Here is a 22,264-nt window from a genome sequence, read left to right on the forward strand (position 1 = left end):
CCAAGTTTCACGAAACCCCAAGGAAAAGTTCATATCCCCCCCTAGTATGATACGATCCAGATTCATCAAGTTCCTGCTGAGAAGCATCCTCCAAAAGGTTTCTCTCTGTTGACAAGGGCCATAGATGTTGATGATGCGGAGAGAGAGACCTAAGTCCAATGAGAAAATGTCAGCCCCCAGGAATCCCTGACCCCCCCAAGAGGATTCCAGTCTGATGGTTCTGGGATTGTAACCAATCGCCAGTCCCCCAGATCTACCGAAGGCATCCATAGCTATAAACTTCCATCTGGGTGAGATATTATGTAGCGAGAGGGAGATGGATTCTGCCAGACCCAGGGTTTCTTGCAGGAGGATGATATCAGGGGATTCGACCTCAAAAAGTCGTTTGAGGGCTAGTTTTTTGGGGGAGCTAGCCAAACCCCTGCAATTAAAGGAGAGGCACTTCATGGAGGACCCCTCTTCGGGGGATTTGCTCTAAGGGCCCCAACAATGGTCGATTGTCGACCTGATGCAACTTCTGCGCCAGCTCTTTTGATGGCTTTGTTTAAATTTGATTTCCTTCCTCTAGTAGAAGAGGAGCTCACACCCGAGGGTACAATGCCTAAACCCATATTGCATGCAGAGGATTCCGGGAGGGAAGTCCGGGAACGGAGAGAGTATGGGTGCTGGGGCATCTTGTTAATTGGGGTCTCAGAGGACGGAGACGGGGGAGGGGACAAGATGGAAGGCAGCGAGGGAGGGGCAGTAGAAGGAAGAGGAGGGGGCGGGGGAATATTGCAGTATGCCATGGAACATGATGCAGAGGAAACATAATCAGAAGATTGTGCAATAGAGATAAGGGGAGAGTTAGAACAGGTACCCGATGCTTGAGCGGCTGCAGCAGCTGCCCGAGCCCTAGTCAGCAGAGGCGATGGCACCTCGAGTGTATTCGTCTCTGAGAACACCTGAGCTCCGTTGGAAACAGTGAATCCCCTCGCTGGCTGTGAGACTATGGGGGAAGTCCGCCTGGATGCAATGGGGGATTGTTTTGGGGTGTTGTCCAGTCGCTTGATTAAGGGGCAATCCTTATAGAGATGCCCCACGTGGTGGCATCGATTGCACCGAAAGGGTACTCCTTCGTAATCCAGCATCTGATAATGCCTGAGCTTACCCCATTGCAATGTAATTCTTTCCTCCAGCCCTTCTCTGGTGTCCAGATGCACCAGAATGCGAGCGACAGTCTTTCTCCGGGTATCCAGGTATCCACGATCATGATCCAGATATGCCCCAAGTGCATTGCCGATCTTTTTGAAGGATGCTTCGTTCCAGTATTGTGTAGGGAGTCCTGGTAAACGGACCCATAATGGCCCTGCAGCAATTTGCTCATGCTCGGGATCAAATAACGGACTCCATCTCTTCAGAAGAACAGGTGCCGTTTCGATATGCCAGTATCTTTCGAGGACCGCATTTGTGTGTTCTTCGGATGCAAATTGTAGGGAGAACCACCCACGAGGTAAAACCTCAACCTCCGGCACCTGTGTGAGGAGTACACCCCAGATTTCTTTCACCCAGCGCGTCAATCTGTCCACCGTGTAGGAGCGCCCCCGCACGTGCCCTACCAACATTGTGCGAGCAAGAGCCATGGTTGCTTCAAAATCCGGGGAGTCACCGAAGATAACCGTGGTATCTTTCGAAATTGCCCTAACGCAATTTGACCTCTGCTTCTTGGATCGAGGGGCCGACGGATGCTCGGATAGGGGATTTGAGACCCCGGGTGGAGGAGGTCCTGAGGTTTTAGGGTTTACAACTGGGGTGCTGAATGCGCCAGAGGGTTTTGTCCCAAAGTTTGGAGAGGAGTTTGCCCTAGGAACCTCAGGTACAGGCGGTGGATCAATAGGCGGAGATGGGATCTGATTCAGATCAGCGGGGTCAAGCAGATGAGAGGCGAGAAATGAGGCAGTGCCAGGAGAGAGCGGCGGGGCTGCGAGACCAGATGAGAAGGGGTCTGGTAAGGAAATGACCGGGAGGATATTCTGGGCATCAGAAGAATCAGAGAACGGAGGAGCGAAACCCTGGGGGGCAGAGATATGGCTTGTGAAAATGACCTAACCTTCCAACGGGTCCTCAGAGAAGTCTACAAGTTTCGTTTCCGGTAGGTCTTCCATGCCGGACAGCGTTTGTAGTCTCCCGAGACTGGTGCTGATTTGTCGATCGCCCGAAACCCTATCCGCCGAAAAACGCTCCATCCTGTGGTCCTGAAGCAGCGAACTGCAGTTGCCTTCCTTCGCGGTTAGTGTTGATGCGCGCCGTCAGATCCTAAACCCATCGTGCCATGTGTTACTAGTTTTTTGTCTGTCCTCCTTCTACAATTTTTCCAACCTTGAAATTCCCAAAACTATCAAGTTTGTTGAATTCTAATTGTGTGGGATATGAAATTCTACTTTTTCCATATGAAGTCTAACCAGGTTGGAACCTCCCAAAATTCTCGAAACAATAAATGGTAATGCTAAAAATTTAAGTAAAAGTTGAAAAACTCCTCATAGCTCAGTCCCCTATGTATATTTTTCCTTAAAGGGTCATTGGCATGGATTGGAAAATATTTTCCCATGGGTCCCAGACTGCTCATGGGAAATTGTGTGGGCTCATAAACTTTCCAAATAAGTGCTAGAAATGTGACTGGAAATGGTTGAAATGCCTTGGAAACACCTCTTTTTATCAAAGAACATTTTCAGATTTGGAATTGTTGTATGGTATTATTGATGGCTTTTTGTAACTGTTTCAACGTTTTAGAGGTTTTGGGTATAGGACATGGCCAAACTAGGTGTTTCTTGCAACTTAGGGTTTTACACTTTGGTTTACCTTTGAAAGATGGCTTTAAAAATTGATATCACATTAGTCGTATTTCAATATTAACCAATTCAAAGTTAGCAGAACTAGATCCAGATGGGAATTAGAATCCCAAAATTATGAACCTAATTGAAATTGGCCAAAAAATGATATAAAAACTGGTGGAATGAAAAAATACATGAAATGTTCTGTGAATGCTTAAAATGTAAATCCAAAGCCTTAGACACCAAATATACAAAGTCTGCTCCTGTAAGGGTGAAAATAGAAAAATGACACTGAAACATAATTTTTTAAAATACATATAATTAAAGTTCTGAAACATTGAGGTTCTGAGTGGCCTCTAGAATCCACAAATAATTATACTATAATAAAACATAATAATCTGAGTCTCTCGGATTGGGGCCATGCATTCGATGTAGTTGCACAATCCATCTTTCACCTCTCCATTTGCTTTAAAGTCTTTTGTGTAATGTTACCTTTAGGTTTAGGTATTACTTAGCTCCATGTATAGTTTGATGGAGTACTTTGTTCCATCTCTCATTTGTGATTCACTAAGCAGGGATATACGTTTTTTTTTTGGTATAGTTTTATATCTTTGTATGCTACCTTTGTTTTTCCTTTGCTCATAAACAATTGGCCAAGTAATTTTGACAATCTCATTTTCTCTAATCTAAAAAGGGATCTCATGAACTTTTCCATATATATCTTTCCCTTCAAGGCTTGAAGGCTGAGGATTTGAATTACAAAACTTTGAAGCTTGGGGCAATGGGAACCATATTGTTTCCATCAATAAGTCGCCATAAGAAAAAGTTAGAATGATAAATAATACATTGCAAAATTATAATTTTAAATTCTAGAATCAAGAATAATGAAATCCTTAACTTCAAAAATTAAAATACTTCTTTGGTTGGCTTTTGTCTTTTTGTCAAATAACCATGTCTTTACAAAAAGTACCAACATTTTCATTGTGATCTTGATTTTGTAGGATTAGGGACCATGCGCTCTATGAAATTGATTAATCCATCCTTCAATATAAATTTTACTAAAAGATTTTTTCATAATGATACTTTGGGTTTAAGAAATGCCCAATTGCATGCAGATATTGACGGAGTTGCTTGTTCCATCTATTCTCAATAATTTTTCAAACAAGAATATACTTGTTCTTTTACTCATTGATAATACTTATTTTCTTATTGGCATGATTCATGACCTTACATATTTAAGTTTGTAACTCATTGCACTTTTATCCCCATCCACCATTTGCAAGAAACAACATGACACTAACAAGCCTTGATGATCTCTTCCACTTCATTCCAAAATTCAATTTAAAAGCCAAGTGAGACATCTCAAGCCCTTTAGACTTGCAAGTCCAATAAGTTGCATCCCATTCATCACCACAACTATATTTCTTAAGTTGTCAATTTCTGCAATAAGACGTTACAACACAAGGAATTTTATTGCAAAGAGAGTAATACTTGGTTGAACAAGCTCCTTGCTCTTGGTTCTTTTCCTCATTAAGATTAAGGACCACATGTGATTATAGATAAGTATTTTTTTTATAGTTTTGGCTTGATCCATGTGATTTTAAGCCATCTTTCTTGCAATTTGTAAATGCCAAGGAAACAAAACACAATGCAATGTGAAAATTTATACTAAACCTGGATTGTGAGGGTCAACATGTACTTCATACATAAAATTTATAGATTGAAAAATTGAAGGAAAGACTCCCTATATAATCTATGGATAAAATTTTGGATTTTCAACTTGAAGGTGAGTATAAGCCTATATTTGATAAATAAAATTAATATTTGTAGAATGCCATAGTTGTGCAAACTTTAAAAATAAGGTTTAAATGTATAGCGTAATCCCTAGATTATGATAAATTTTTTGGATATGAAAGTTACTGGATTTAATTTTTTTAATATTGTTTTATTTCTTGTAATTTAAGTGTAATTTTCCAATTCCAATAAAAAACATGAAAGAGGGCGATGGAGGTTGTCAGGTGTTGTGTTTTAACTCACAAGAATAGAACATTTTCACATTAACATTAATATTTTTAGGTCCCTTGACTAATTTAAACTTTAAATCTAGAAATAATTCCCTCAATGCATTAGAAAATCCAAATCGCTAACATGGTAAAATAACACAAAATAAAATATTTATAACCTCAAAAACATTCAATAATTTATTCACAAACCATGCAAATATTACATTTCTCCATATACATGGAATACATCACATTTTGCCATATACTTGTCACCCACACAAGAGAACCCAATCTTTGTAGGTCAAGGGAAAAAAGTACATTAACAGGTTCTCCTTTAATGGAAGAACCATGCCATGAGCGCCCCCACAAAACTGACAACAAAAACGCATTCCCATGATGGAGACCTATCTTGTCGTTACTCAATGACTGCTGGTTTAACATATGATGATTCTATGTCATCATTCACAACTCCACATAGTACTTGAGTGGACATTCTTTATATATCTCCATGGTATTTTATGTTAAAATATTGAAATTTATAACTCCAGTTTTTGGCTTCCTTGTAAAGTGGTTTGATATTTTCCTTTCAAACCTGATATGTGCCTTTCATCTGGTTGCAAATTAACTCTGAATTTGTGAGTATGGTGATATCATTGACACCAATATTTGTTGTCTCTTTCAGCCCTTCCACAAGGGAAATGTAGTATGCCTCGTTGTTTGTAGTCTTTCCCTGCACTTCTTTCTTTCTATGCAACACATGTTTGGTTTCACTATTGTAAAGAAAAAATTGAACGATTCCTTGTCCCAGATTAGGATAACAGGAGACCTCGATGCACATGATCCACTTTTGAACCATTTTTATGGTTATAATAGCCGAAAAATAAGATAAAAATAACATGATATTATAATTAGGCATTTAAATTTTAACATTAAACAACCTGTAGTGCCAATAATAAATGAGGATACATAAGAGAAAAACATACAATAAAATTATTAGTCATTTAGAAGTGGCACTAAGGCTAGGGTAATAACATAAGAAAATTTGTAATGGTAATTGATCGTGCATAAAATAACTCAGACACAATCCAAAAAAATTAAGTTCTATAATAGATGTAAACATTTTGGTTCAATGGATGCTATGTAAATTAGGGAAATATATATCTTTCCTTTTCCAAACAATGAAAGAAACCTTACACTTTCTTAATGGAGTGGGCTATTGTAAGGAAGGAATGGGTTCATCAGCTCAGAATATGCCTCATTCAATATGATCTTCATTTGAGCCTCATCCCATGATTGCCGATGCTTGGGAGGTTTTACGGAGATCACTAGTTTACTTTTGAAGAAAGCCTATTGGAACTATTTCTACTTTGGACCCTACAGTGGATGCACTAAACTATAATCATGTATAATTCTTCTTGTAATCCATTATATTCCATCCATTGTTGTATTTCAGTTCTAGCCCAGAAGAATAAAATATTTCATGACTTAGTCTACCACAGAGGTTCTTTGTAAAAAGGCATTGATAGGCATAGTTGCTCTTGTAGATTCTGGATTTTGGTGTATTATTTTGTTGCATGCCTATACAAAGTCTACTGGAGATCATTGTTTAACATACATGCCTGACTGCCAACATGGAATGAGGCTTATTTTGACATTATGCCTCTTTGAAGGCTTTAACACTTTTCCCACTGTCCTCTATGTAGATGGATGTTGTATGGTTGAATGCAGAATGGTTAAATTCTTCTCACCTTCAATATATTGGAGTTATCTTGTGAAATGTAGAATTTGCATTGGAAACTAGGGATGATTATATGCCACTGCTTTGTGAAATTTAAAACTATTATTGACAACCAATAGTGATGATTAGTCATTGCTTATTGTTTTGGCATTCAATTCTCTGTCACACTGTTTTCCTTAAAGAATAGTCCTTTCTAGATTACTAGCTGCTAGTTGTTGTCTTTTGTTAACTATACTACTTGGTTTTGAGTGCTTTCGTCTGTAGGTTCAATATGATCCCTTTAACATCCATAATTTTTGTTATATAGATTTTGGAAAGAAACTTCGTTGAGCATTTTTTTTATCTCACAAAATAATATTGACCTTCAAATATTGCAGTTTCTATTATGCCTCCTTTGGAAATGAATTTTGGTAAATATTTCTGCTAACTTGACGAGAGATCACATTATTTGCAGGGAATTTATGGTTATCCCATTGAAATTTAAGCCTTGTTCTTCATGGCACTAAGGTGTGCCTGAATACTCCTTAAAGCTAGAAGCTGGGGGAAAGGAGTGTTAGAAAACTAATAAACTTAAACAGCGATTCTGCATGCGGAAAGAACTGAAAAGAATCACTGAAACTTAATGCCCAGGGATACGAATTACCTCCAGCCATTGGTGAAACTGTTGATGCTATTTCCTTCTGAAACACCACGCTCTAGCTGTGCATGCAAAAAGGAAAGAAGACAACTAATCTGAAGGCACTTCCAAGCTTTGCTATCTCAGCTAGATGGTGTAAAACTGAAGGGGATTGAGATATGAGCTTGGGGACCAAACAGATGAACATATAGCTAAGCTTCCATCAAGCTTCTAAAAGCTATGTGTTAGAAAAACCACAAATCAAGGTAGAGATCAGATCAAAGTGATGGACCACTTTAGTAGCTCCCAATTATAAATTTAGTAATTGCAGTTGATTTTCTTAACTTAAGGAAACTACTGCAGTTGGTTTCCATAAGTTAAGAAAAGCTGCAATTCCATAAATCAAGGTAGCTTTTGTGTAAAATCAATGGAGCTTAACATTCTCCCACTTGGTCCATACTTCCAAACTTAATGTCTCAAAAACCATTGACAATCTTTATTAAGTAATAGATACATGAATCATGGCGATAAGTCCTCTAATGACGAGTATTATCTTCCATGTATTACTATGCATTTATTCTTATTCTAATTTATGTGGCAACAATTTCTTAATGAATAAACCTTATGTTTATTCTTGGTCCTTCTTAAATGAATTTTCTCAAATCAACTTAAGGTGCACATAAATATGAGAAAAAACATCACAATAATTAAGAATTTCATTAACATTGTCCATACAATGAAAAACTGCATAATGGAACCAAGTCCCATATTCAATACATGATCCTTGAATTTAAACGGTGGCATGCCCTTAGTCAAAGGATCAGAGATCATTAACTCAGTGTTGACGTGCTCAATGACCACTTTCTTTTCTTTAACACGTACCCTTATAGCTAAATACTTAATGTCGATGTGTTTATTTCGACTTCCACTTTTTTAGCCATAAAACCAGCAGCTGAATTATCACAATATATTCTCAATGGCTTAGAGATAGAATCCATAATTCTAAGCCCAGAAATGAAATTCTTAAGCCATACACCATGTAAAGCAGCCTCAAACACGATATACATAATCATGTAGTCTTTGGTCCCTTGAAGGTACCTCATTACTTTCTTTGCAGCTCTCCAGTGGTCTAAACCTGGATCACTCTAATATTGTCCCAACATTCCCACAACAAATGCAATGTCAGGTCTTGTGCAGACTTGAGCATACATTAGGAATTGCTGATCTCTTAGGTCTAGTAGATCTTCTTAATGTTGTACCATCATCTTCCTGAGAAGTATGTGGTTCAACTTGTTGTTCAAAAGTTCTTGGCAACTCTTGAACTCCTTGATCTACTGGAATATCGTCAGCAGCTTGTGGAACTTCAACAATTGGTTGTTCAACACCAGTTTGTACTTGAGGGGTGCTATGAGTAATAACCAATCTATCACTTGAAGTGGAAGGTTGAGATTCTGAATGATCTTTCTCAGAAACTATGTTTCTGGTTTGATGGCTCCCACTGATCAAGTCATTTTCAAGAAACTCAATCCTAGTGCTGTGAGATGGACAATAAAATCTGTAAGTATGTATGATTTCTAATATGTCTGAACTCCTATTGGCACCTTTCTTTTACTTGTTGGCCTGCTTTCCCTTTATGCAGTCCACACAAGTCTCAAGATCAGTAAAATCTAGAGTATTAAGTATTCCTTCATTTACCAATCTTTTAATTCTATCTATGGAGATATGACCTAGTCTCCGGTGCCATAATTTAGAGGAAACTTCATTAATAACACATCTTTTAGTGCCAGTGTGAACATGCATTGAATCATAAGTGACATTGTTTTGTAAATTAATGCAGTAAAGACCATTAGACAAAATACCATTCCCAACATAATCAGATTTATAGAATAGACTGAAAGATTTTTCTGAAAAGTTTAAGGAATATCCAAAGGTACAAGCCTTGAAACTGAAATCAAGTTTCTGGAAAAACTTGGAACATAAAAAGTCTTTTCTAACTCCAAAACAAAACCACTACTTAAAGCTAAATAACATGTTCCTATAGCTTCCACATGCGAGCCCATCTTGTTTCCTGATAAGATGCTTTGCTCACTTCCCACTGGCTTCCTTAGGTTCTGCAAACCCTGCAAGGAATTCGAAATGTGAATTGTTGATCCAGAATCAATCCACCATGTGTTAATATTAACGTTAACCATATTAGATTCATAACAAACAAACGAGATTAAACTACCTTTGTCTGCAAGCCATTTCTGATATTTGGTGCATTCCTTCTTTATGTGTCCCTTCTTCTTACATAAAAAACACTTGGAAACCTTATGGATATCAGCTTGGGGAGGTACTTTACCTTTCCCTTTCCGATTGGCTTGAGATTTGCCCTTTCCACGTGTTGCCAGCATTGCACTCTCTCCCAGTTCCATCACCAGTCTCTCTTCCTCTTGAACACACATGGTCATGAGTTCATTAATTGACCATTTATCCTTATGTGTGTTGTATGAGATTTTGAAAGGTCCATATTGGTGCGGAAGGGTGTTTAGGATGTAGTGCACTAGGAAGGACTCCGATATTTCAACCTCGAGTTTCTTCAATTGAGCCACAGTGTCCCTTATCTGCATGATGTGCTCGCGCATACCTTTCACACTGGCGAGCCTCAGGGATGAGAACTTCATGATTAGGGTGCTTGCTAGTGCCTTGTCTGAAGAGACGAATTGTTCATCAATGGCCTTCAACAAGTCTCGGACCTTGTCATGCTGATCAACGGAACCTAGAATACCAACTGAAATTTTAGTCTTAATGAACATCATGCTTAGACGATTGGATTGCTCCCATCGTTCATAAAGCGCGACGTCCGCTGCAGTGCTGGTATTAGTGAGTGCCGATGGTTCATCTTTCCTGATAGCATAATCTATGTCCATCCACCCTAAATGAAGGAGAATCCTCTCCTTCCAAATCTTGTAGTTATCTCCCTTAAGTTCGGGAATGTCACAACGAATTTCAGAGAAATTTGCAGGTTGTACTACTGCATCAAAATAAAGGATCACATACTTATGTTAAAATTGAGGCTTAATAACTTTCATGTTGTACTAATGTAAATCATAAAAAGGAATTGAATCAAATGACATGAAAATTGCCTGTGGGCTAAATTTTCAATTCAAACAGACTCAATAAAACTTTATGAACTTTCATGTTTTACCAATGTAAAACATGCTAAAAAGAATTGAATCAAATGACATGAAAATTGCCTGTGGGCTAAATTTTCAATTCAAACAGATTCAATAAAACTTTATGATAAAACTTATTAATTCATAACTCCTGTGGGTAGGTTATGAAATTTTATCCTAATTAATCACATAAATATAATAAAAATTCCTGTGAGATAAAATTTATTATATTCAGTGTAATTAATTACAATTTAATGTCTAAATAATCTTTATGTGATCTTGCCAATCAATATATAATTTTATTTAATTAAAGATGCTGTGGCTATTCTCTAATTAATTAAAATCATATGGATCACTAGACATTATTTTGTTGTATAAACAAAACTTAACCAGAGAGAAAAATAATGTTTACTGAAAGGAGTAAGTCAAAATGACATTTTAATAAACTCCATAAAACTGTAATAATTCTCCAGCAAAATCAAAAGCAGTCAGCATTACCGAAAATGACTACAAATTGATTGTTCAATTTATAAACTTAACCCGGAGATTGACTGAAGCAGCGTTGATCTACTTTGCACTTGCATAGCAAATGCAGTTGGAAGGCTAGCTGGCTTGATTTCAGGCTCCGTCCTTAAGTTTATAAAACAACAAAAATTTGACTAGCAAACAAGCTATTTTGCTCACAAGATAAATAGAATTAAAATCAAATTTACATTCCTTAATCTAACTGTCCCATAATTTATTTAAGACTAATTCTTAAATTAATTACCAAATGGGCTCTAAACAATTTGCAAACAAAACTGCAAATTTGAAATATTATTTATATATATTTATATAAAATTTCATGTGAGCCTAAACCAAAAACTGTAATATTCAAAGAATCTTGAAAATCACCAAAGAAAACTGCATGTATTTATGTATTTCTTTGACCGATTGCAGACTCAAAACATAGTATATGTATTGGGTTTTGTCTCTACTCCACATATAATGCTGATGTTTTCCATCCCCATGATGAAACAACCCCGTGCACTTCCTCTATCTGATTCCTTAATGGTTTTTCTTTGTTCTGGCAACATATTTGATAATATTGGGAACGATCAGCATTCCACCCGCATTCCATCAAAATCGCAAAACACCAGCTCGATAAGTATGGAAAACGGTCTCAAAATATTATTCGATTAAATTTATTGAAGAAATTATTAGACTATGCTATCACAAGCTAAGCCACAAAAGGTCACTTGATGCGTGCCTTAAACAAGTTCCAACTGCCCGAATATGAAAAAGTTCACCTTCCAACACATCCCCATCCCCAATAAAAATGAAAGTAAACACGGGACCTCAATATCACACAAAATATATCAAAGATGACTCGTTATAACCAGAAATAAATCATATAAGATTCATCAAAATAACCAGCTTTGAAAAATATTTACAAACATATGCAAGAAGGCACTGTTCTATGGCACAATTATATAGATACACATATTCAAAATATAGTCGGCATATGGTGATAAGGCCAATGTAAACATTAATATTCAGTTAGACTAATGACATCGCTACAAAGCCAATCCAGATTAGGGCATAAATTATGACTAATGAAATACCACAAAACTCCCAAATGTGAAGATAACAAAGAAACAGATTTGGTCGTGAACTATCGTGAGGTAAACATGACAATTTCGCTATTTCTCCAGTCAACCCTTCAATATTAACAGCCAAATAGTCCTTAATAAAAGAAGTAAAAGGAAATAGAACCGGCCAACTAGTCATAACTAACGTAGTACAAAGAAACAGAACCTCTATATAAAGTCATAACAAGTACTGGTAAAATCAACAATTTTTACAGCGGTTTTTCCCCAATCCTATCGAAAATCCATTTAGAACTTCTCATAATTCTCAATGGCATGAGAAACTAGGATTTCAGCAATGGCAAACTACAATCTTAAAATATTTTACATGTGACTCCTCTAGTATAACAACAACACGTCATGCTATTCAGGGGTAGGCGAAAATAATTCGATGGTCACACCGAACCGTAAAAGCCATGGTTACCAGTGGACGTAACACAGAGACAATACTTCCACGGCTTCGATATAGGCCCCAGTATCATAGGGTTCGGAAGAGTAGAGTTCTTCCTTGGAAAAATACAGCGCAGAGGAGAAAAACCAAAGACAAAGTAAAAGTATGACTTTTTACCTGAAGAGGTTTCTATTTTCACCCACACCAGAAGGAAAGGATAAGCAATCCTGATTTTGCTCCGTTGGTTTTCAAAAGGGCTTCAGAGCACATGTTTGTTTGAATCTCTGGAAGGAAGATCTATGGGATGCTATTGAACCCGCGCAGAGAGAGATAGAGGAAAAGCACCATGCCAAGATGCATGCACTGAGGGAGAGTGACAGAGACCCGGTTCTTAGCAGCAGCAGAGGGGAAAGCTCTAGAGAAGATAAAAACCTAGACTCCATTTCAAAGTATTCGAATCGCACCAAGGCAGAGATAAATAAATAGCTCTGATACCAACTGTTAGAAAACTAATAAACTTAAACAGCGATTCTGCATGCGGAAAGAACTGAAAAGAATCACTGAAACTTAATGCCCAGGGATACGAATTACCTCCAGCCATTGGTGAAACTGTTGATGCTATTTCCTTCTGAAACACCACGCTCCAGCTGCGCATGAAAAAAGGAAAGAAGACAACTAATCTGAAGGCACTTCCAAGCTCTGCTATCTCAGCTAGATGGTGTAAAACTGAAGGGGATTGAGATATGAGCTTGGGGACCAAACAGATGAACATATAGCTAAGCTTCCATCAAGCTTCTAAAAGCTATGTGTTAGAAAAACCACAAATTAAGGTAGAGATCAGATCAAAGTGATGGACCACTTTAGTAGCTCCCAATTATAAATTTAGTAATTGCAGTTGATTTTCTTAACTTAAGGAAACTACTGCAGTTGGTTTCCATAAGTTAAGAAAAGCTGCAATTCCATAAATCAAGATAGCTTTTGTGTAAAATCAATGGAGCTTAACAAGGAGTTCATAGAGCGAATTGATAAAAGGCTACATGGATTAAGTTATCACATGCTTAATTGTTTCTGGTTAGACTTTGAGTAGATGAACAACATATATCGATACAAGACCAAGGAATATCCTCACACTGCTGTAAATAAATTCAATGTTATTCATGATTCCATTACAGATTGGGTATTTGATTTCATGCCAATGACAGGAGGTTATTTTATTGGAAATGTCAGCCCAACTTGGATGGACTTTAGGTGGTATTGTTTGGGTAATTGTATTGCAATTTTTTCATCCTTGGCAACACCTGAACAATCTATGAGCATAATCGATTTTATTGAAGACCGGTGGGAAGATCTAGTTGGAGAGATGCCTCTCAAGGTTTCATACCTTGCCTTAGAGCGTCATGAATCACGACTAGTAATTGGTTGTGATCCAAAGAACACCAGATGGAGTTACCATAATGGAGGATCTTGGCCAGGTGAGAATATCCTAGACCATTGAATTTTTTTAGTGAGATTCAATTATGGTTTCACTACACTTGCAACAACACATGTAGGAGAAGATCTACAAATAAAATCCAAACTACATGGTATTACTACATGAAGAAAGCTTAAAGTGGAAAACTGGAAAACTGACCCCAAAAAAAAAAAAAAAAATTAAAAAGTGACCACTCAAGGAATATTACCAGTTTCGAGCTCACGGAGTTGGGGAGTTGTCGAAGAGAAAGGGAGTTGGGGAGCTATCGGAGAGCAATTATGTGCAAAGTTGGACATCTTTCGTTTCGTTCGCTTATTAATAATGAAGGAGTGGAACCGAGTGGTTCTTCTTGGCGAAATATTAAGAAAATCCATTCCCTACGCGTGAAAAATTCTGAACCGCAATGTTTTCAAACAGGGGGGACAATTAATGTGAAACAAGGAAGGGGAGGAGGGTAGAGGATGTGGGCATGGGAGGAGAGTGGCGGAGGAGGAGAAAGGGGCGTGGAGTGGGGCCCATCGGGTGATGGGAGGGGCGGTTCCTATTTCCACCTCCATAGCAAAATTAATGCTATGGAGGTACCCCCTCTGACAGTGGCAGCCTGCCTGGTTGACGTCATGACGCCCTTTCATCCTGGACCATGCATCATGGTATCCATCCGGCGCATCCATCCCTCTCTGGCTGTTGTGCTCCTGCCCCTCGACGGCGACCCTGCCCGCAGCGACTTTGGCCTCCCTCTGGCGTATTGATGAGCACATTTACCAACCTCCGTCACATTTACCTCGACATTAATACTCATATACCCATTTGATTTGAATTCAAATTTGAATTTTGAAGCGCCCTATTTCCAAAGAGAAGCGAGGAGGACAGTCGGTGTCATATACCCATTTGATTTGAATTCAAATTTGAATTTCGAAGCGCGCTATTTTCAAAGGGAAGCGAGGAGGCCAGTCCAGTGTCAGAGCAGACCATCAGCTGTTTTGAGTTAGCGTTAACGGGTTACGGAAGAATATTGAAGATGGTTAGATCCCCTAGCTGTTCAAATGGTCTTCGGTCCGCCATGGAGGATATGAATCTCTCTGAATACATTCGAATTCATAGCAGCAATGGATGGAAAAATATCCCTAAAAAAGCAGGTGAGTTTCAGTAAAATCCTAATTGCAATTTTTATTGCAAACAAAATGCGCATTGAGAGGCTAAATGAGCGGGTAGGTTTTGTTTTGCAGGCCACAACTTACATCCCATGAAAGCAGTACCCTATCATCTCAGCATCGTAATTCCACTATCATCTCAGCATCGTCATTCCACTGAACTGCTTGCAGTCACGTACCTTTGGTTTGCTTCACAGCCAATGCTCCCCGTACAGCCATATATATGTAACGAGCGTTTCAATATTTCTATACAGAAAATATCTATGAGGGTAGAAGCATCATCCACATTGTAGCCTTAAAATGATTAATGTTTCTAATAAAATTTTGTAAATCCATGAATTGCAATATGAACATTTTATGGTTTGGAATATTTTATATGAGAGTAGCCGGGGATTGTATGGAACTGTTCACTTACAGATGTTAGTAGACACAAAATAAAATTAATTTAATCCGTTTTTCTTAAGCTGGTATTCCTAATAAATGGATCATCTACTCACGTTGGCTCAGGCTCACGAAGGCTGTAAAACATTATCATGCTCAATAACAGTGACCACAACAGCTTGGGTGTTGTATAACTTCCCATTAAATAATATAGCACTTGTAACATGCAGTCAGTAAGCACTCAAGGCATACTTTTCAAGATTGTATTGGAAGATAGAAAGAGGCCACATCATCTATACATGGAAAGTTCAGATCGCTGATAGTTTCAATATTGATTACCTATGACAATGTACCATTTAAAAAAAAATGCAGCGGAGATCTTATTCTCATTAATTTTTCTACACATTTTCCTACCTTTGGATCTCTTGCAACCAGGGTATAAATTTGACTGAGCATTCTACCCATCATTTAAAACTTTGTACGATGGTAGCTATGAGTCGATGCTTGTATGTTTTAGTTACGGATTTGAGTAGCCTTGATTTGTGGGTTATCATATTGACTTGGATTTTTTTTGGTTAGACAGTAATGCTATTTGCGCATTGGTAACAAGGATGGTTGTATATTTTAGTTAACAAAACTGAAAAATTCATTTTAAATATTATGGATGCCATATGGATATTCTAAATATTCTGTATTTATATTTAAATATTTAAAAATTGGTAAATAAATCAACCAAAAAAAATGTCAAAAGTATTATAGAATAAAGTGATCACACATCTAAATAAATAAACTACTAATTTTACCAGAGAAATTACTAAGAGTCTAATTATGTGAAATACATTTTTATTATTTCTTTAACTCATTTCATAAAATAAAATTGGTCCTCAAAATTTAGCATGAACCTTAAACTTTTACCCTTTCACAAATTGGTTTCTTTGAAAATAAAGTAATTTAATTTGAATATATATATCTATATATATTCAAATTTAGTGAAAGTTTCTCAAATTTAAGCAATTTGGAAATTTAACTCCTACATGTCTTTTACATATTGATTGGTGTTCATTGTCATTAAATGGATTTTTTAATTAGTTGGGTTTGAGATATTTAGTCCAACTAAAATAGTTCCTAGATTAGTGTTTGGTTGAGAGATTTGCTCAACTAAATAATTATGTGGTTAGGATAGAATTTCTATGTTAAACCAATGATTTATGTATTTATAATTGTGATTGATCGAATATAAATATGAATTTTGGTGTGCAATCTGTTTTACAACTTGGTATTAGAGCCAATGTCTATGTGGGTAGCTCCTTTAAGGGAGCACCCAGGATATAATCTGTAGATGAAGTGTGTGAAGATGTTTGTTTAGTTATTTGGTAGGAAAAGAGTATCCACTACATAAAGAGGATATGACCCACTGTATCCCTTTGTAAAACAAGGATCAACTTGAAAAGAGAACCCATATACAAAAGCTCTCGCGTTTGACCCAAGCACAATGAAGACAAGGTAGCCAATTTTTTGATTTCCACATCTACTCATTATGAAGGTGTGTCTTCATTTTAGTGGAATATTACAAACACAAGATTTTGTGCTTGAGGCATTCTTGCTCAAGACTTTTTCGTAGTAGAGTTGTTGATGATATCCTCAGTTTCATCATTGATGGTGCTCATGATCGTGGTAGTAGAGGGTGTGAAAAACCATGAAGGACATGTCAATTCATCACATGTCGTTGCGAGGGAGAACACTTTTCATGGGCATTCTATGTGAAAGAGATCCCAAGCGGTTGTTCCTAAACATGTTGTTCGCTGATTTTGATGTGTTATGAATTGAGTTTGAAGGAAAACCACGATTAAAGTTCTCATAGTTTATATCTTCATGATTCATTTTCAATCATATCAATTACCTGGGAAAGGATGGGAACATAGCTTTCATCCCAGTCTTTTTCATAAGTCCAACTACAACAGAAGGTCTAGATGTGGGACATGGGCACAACTTGCTATATTGGCACTTGTTGCAATTTTAGAGAGGTCAAACACTATTGTTCTTTTATTGGGTTGCACCTTCTTCCACTAAAAAACTATTGTAGTAGATATCTCTCTCTCTCTCAGTATTACAAATGAGCGCAAGGTTTCCGTCATTGCCAATGAATGAGATGTGATTACTAGCAACATGAACTCAACCTTCAGAAAATAATTCAAATTCTTGATCCGCAACATAAACGATGATGGATGAAATCGATATCATGTTAGTACGAGAATAAAGCTACTTGAGTGATGTGTCCGAGAACTTTATGATAATTTTGGGACATGTGTGTTTTTGATTGCTTATAATAGAAGCTTAGATCATGTGTCCTATTGGTATGGTAGTGTTGGTATGGTAGCGTGTAGTACATAAATTATTAGTGATATAATTTGTTTGTAAACTAAGTGATGATGAATTTTCAAAATCAGATCAAAAAATCATGATGTAAGAACTGACTCTAGATGAATTCTGTATCTAGATGACTCTTCTATGTAACTAGGGAGTACAATGGTTGAAACCCATGTATCTCGGTAGATGGGCGGTCGGCCATAGAATGACTACTAGTTCAATTTTTATTGTAAAGAGGTAATTGATTGTGTCTCAAACTACTATTTAAGAAATCAAGTGGTGTAAAATTGAATATGGATTGTTGTCGAGATAGTTTGGTAGTTGTGGATCTAGGGAAGGATGCCTCACTTTTTGAACATGTGGGGGTGGTATTCTTGTGAGGTTATTCAATAGCTTGTGACATTGTTTAATAATTGACTTCGAGAGGATTTTAATTTGCGAGTTCGAGTGGAACTCGAGAATCCAAATTACCAACTACACCTTTACGAGGGTTATGAGACAAGTTGATGGAGTTCATTCTATAGGATTTCGAAGATGTTTAAAGAAACTAATGAAGACTTTGCAGACAAGAAGATCAAATACAAGTACTCATTAAGGGAGGGACTTGGAGATTTAACTTCTACTTTTCTTGTGCATATTGATTGATGTTTATCATCATTAAATGTATTTGTTAATTAGTTCGATGTGAGATATTTAGTCCAACTAAAATAGTTCCTAGATTAGTGTTTGGTTGAGATATTTATTCAACTAAGTGATTGTATGTTTAAGATAAAATTTATATCTTCAACCAATGATTGATGTATTTATAAATGTGATTAGTTTAATGTAAATGTGAGTTTTGGTGTGCAATCCTTTTACAACTAACCGTTGGTTACAATTATCTTACATGTCCACTTCTCTTACATGCTAAGAGTGTGGAATATTATGCCATAATATAGCCGAATCATTCCATTATTCTTGCTAATAATATTGTAGTATAAAGCAAAACCGCGATTAAAGCTCCTAGCATGAAGAAAAACTGCAATTTTAGTTCTATGATTTTGATTTTGTTTAAATATTCAAGCTTGTAGTTTGAGCAAATCCAAAGTAAAATTTCAGCTTGATTAAGACAATTCCAAATAATATCGGGGATTGAATTCCACCATCTCAATCACACATCTTCACTTCGTAATTGATATTTGTACTATTAAAAATTTATATCTATGAACCACCAAATGAAACCCATTTGATCTTTTGAGAATCAATAAAATTATCAATTGTTTCCTATAATAGTTGGGAATAGTCTATGCGTAGGAAGTGAAGCTCTATTAAATCTATCAAGAGCATATATATGAAAACATATAAAAAATATGAACAAAAACTATTAAATTCTAGTTCTCAATGCATGAGCTCAACTCTCATTCGAATCTCATATCTTCATGGAAGAAATGCATACATTATTATATATCTAAGATATTTCTAATTTGATTATCAATTATCTGACTAACCTTTTATTCTAATCTACTGCCCCTAATAATTTGCTGAATAATAACTTTGAATATTGATTACATCTATTAATTTGCTGCCCTAATTCTCGTAACTTGCAAACATAAAATATGCTGACTAATTTGTTAGCAATTACATAACGTAATTAAGCATTATCCTCAACACTCCCCCTTAATGCTTAATGAGGTGATTCCAAGAATATCCCTTATGTATTGAAACTTTCCTTTTGGTAGTGTTTTAATGAATATATGTGCAAGTTGATAATTTGTTGTACAAAACTTTATTTGAATTTCTATTTTTGCCACATAGTCTCACTAGGGAAAATTTTAGCCTAAAAATGCCCATGAAATTTGCACATACATAATATGTAAAACAATGACGCAACAGATTCTATTGGTGGCTAGCCTTACATGGAGGTCCCCACTTATTATTTTAAAACTATGGTCCCACGTTAACTTCGCTTTACAAACAACGCTTCGATCCACAACATAGATCTCTTACTATCAGATCCAACGGTCAATATTCACTCTGAAAAATCAAAACAGTTCGTTTATAGAACAAGCACTTTGCTTTTCCACAAAAGCTTTAAATTTTTGAAATATGACAAATGAATACAGTTTTTTCTTTATGATATATACCCATGTTCTTCTACTAAAATCGTCCACAAAAATAATGAAATACATATTTTTATTGATAGACAATGTTTTCATAGGACCACATATATTTTCATGCCATAGCTCCAATGGTTTACTTTCTCTTCATGATTTTCCTATTGGAAATGAATCTCTATGTTGCTTACCAAGAATACACCCTTTAGGGACTTTATCAATAGAACTAATAAGGGGTAGCCCTTTGACCATTTCCTTGTTATATAACAATTTCAAGTCTTTCATATTCAAATTTCAATACCTCATGTGTCATATCCGAGAACTATAATCATAAGAAACATTTAATGTTGTAATTGCTTCACAAGGAAGATTGAAAGAAAAAATTCTATTTTGCAGGATATTAGTCTTGGCAATAATTTTACTATAATCATCTTTATCATAGATTATGCATTGATTGTTCTTAAAAACCATTAGATATCCATTTTCAAGGAGTTGCCCCACACTCAAAAAATTATGTGCTAGACTAGGAATGTATAAAATATCATTAATATGCTTTGGTTTTCCTTGTTTTGTCTTCACAATAAATGTTCCCTTACCTTCAGCGTCAACTGGCTTGTCATCTCCCAAGAGTACATCATATTTTGTAGACGTTGGCTTGATAGGCCCTCACCCAGGTTCAACGTTAAGAATCCAAGCAAATACCTACACTACTAGCCCTTTTGGCATCAATCTGTGGAGCGCGGACTGAAGTCTCACCCGAAGTAGTATGGGGGGATGCAGGAACCAGGTTTTCGCACCTTGAGATGGTTGTGATGTCGGTTATTTTCCCCAGACTTGCTCTTTTACCTCTAGCATAGTTGAGGGCTGGTCCCTAAATGCAAGTTCTGTGATATTAAGGTTTAGTTCCAACTGAACATTGGCCAGCTCTGATCTCACTTTGCGCACTCTGATAGCGAGCTTCTGAATTGGTTTGTCCACTAGCGCATCTTCAGGAATATCCATCTCGGTGACAGACCTGCATTCCTCTGCCACTACCTTGGTAGTGTGCTTATTCTTCGTGATCATAGGCTTAAAGAGCTCGATGGCAGAAGTCTTCTTGGTAAACATTTTGGCATTGTTCACCTTTTGCTCACTGATGACGTTTAATGCTTTCTGTTCCCAAGCTCAAAGTTCTGCCATCACACCATCATGTAGGGTGTGAAGGGCTTCTCTTGGAAATGTGGCCAATTTTAGCCTGACCTTTTAGAGGTTGCAGACAGTGGCTCGATCATATTTTGATTCCGTGGTCAGCGCTCCATCTGGCCGCGTGATAAATGGGGGTCCAAGGCATTAATCATTTATGCTAGTTCAATTGTCCCAGGCACCAAGCTGGTTGATGCTGCACTACTATGACCTACACCGGTATGCACTTATGATGCCTGGATCTGCACCTCATGTAGACCCGTTTGAATGGCACCTAAGACCTGCTTCTGCTGCTGCTTGAACTGTTGTGGCAGTTTCAAAGTGGCATCCCTCACCATATCACCAATGTCATTTAGATCACCTTCTATCAAGGTAATCAGGTCGAGGGAAGTCTTGCTGGCCTTGGAATTCTTCCGCGGCCCTACTTTTTCAAGTTCCCTGTTAACTATGATTCTCCATAAATAACAAAGACTAATCATACTTTATTATAATTAAATATGATTAAAATTTTAACATTCCTTGTCTTTTTTTAAACTGATAATTTTTTTTGTAGAAACATGGTAATGAGAAAAGTTGTTTTAGAAATAAAATATTTTAAATAAATATTTATTTTAAAAAGTATTCAATTTAGATATTGACTTTTATTAAAATTAAATAAATTAAAATATTCATATATTAATAAAGAAATCTACTTCTTTTCCTAAACAAAACTTTCGGGGTACACTATAGCCATGATATTTGAAAAATAAATAAAGTTGTACTACATTGCAATGCTTTTAAGGACATTATATTTTATAAAATTTGAAATCCTAGACATATTTTAAATAAATTTAGAATTAATATTTAAATTTTATAAAGTATGATATTTTAATAATATTTTTTATAAGTTTAAAATTAATATTACTTGTATTTTGATGTGGGTAGATCGACAAAGTGATAGTGGATTTGGTTTTGGGGAGAGTGCTCACACCCCACGTCTTACCATGCAATCAATTCATGGGTGTCATGGAGGATGAGCTTTAAGTTTTATGTTTGCAACTTATAAAGTATTAGATGCATTTCTTTCTAGAGAGTTCGATCCTAATTCAAAATGAGGTGAGGAATTTGGGATGCTATGTGATTTTTCCTATGGAGAAAGAGGCAACTTTCCACTATTAGAAAGCTCAGACCTAAAGTTTTGGATGAATATTGTGGAAGTTTAAGCTTGGACTCAACCTGTTAGAGTGGGTGGTGGGAAATTCTTGTTGTTTTTGTATTTTTTGTCTATTGTGTATTTGG

At 36.6% G+C, this 22,264-nt stretch overlaps 1 pseudogene; it reads left to right on the forward strand.

Moving 5' to 3' along the window:
• Nucleotides 1-1,930: 1,930 nt before the first annotated feature.
• LOC149236894 (putative alkaline/neutral invertase F) lies at nt 1,931-13,836 on the forward strand (annotated as a pseudogene).
• The last annotated feature ends 8,428 nt before the right edge of the window (nt 13,837-22,264 follow it).

Source organism: Pinus tabuliformis, chromosome 8 (assembly GCF_031772625.1).
Source record: "Pinus tabuliformis cultivar Carrire ecotype Pingquan chromosome 8, CPIR1, whole genome shotgun sequence".
Classification (NCBI taxonomy): Eukaryota; Viridiplantae; Streptophyta; class Pinopsida; order Pinales; family Pinaceae; genus Pinus; species Pinus tabuliformis.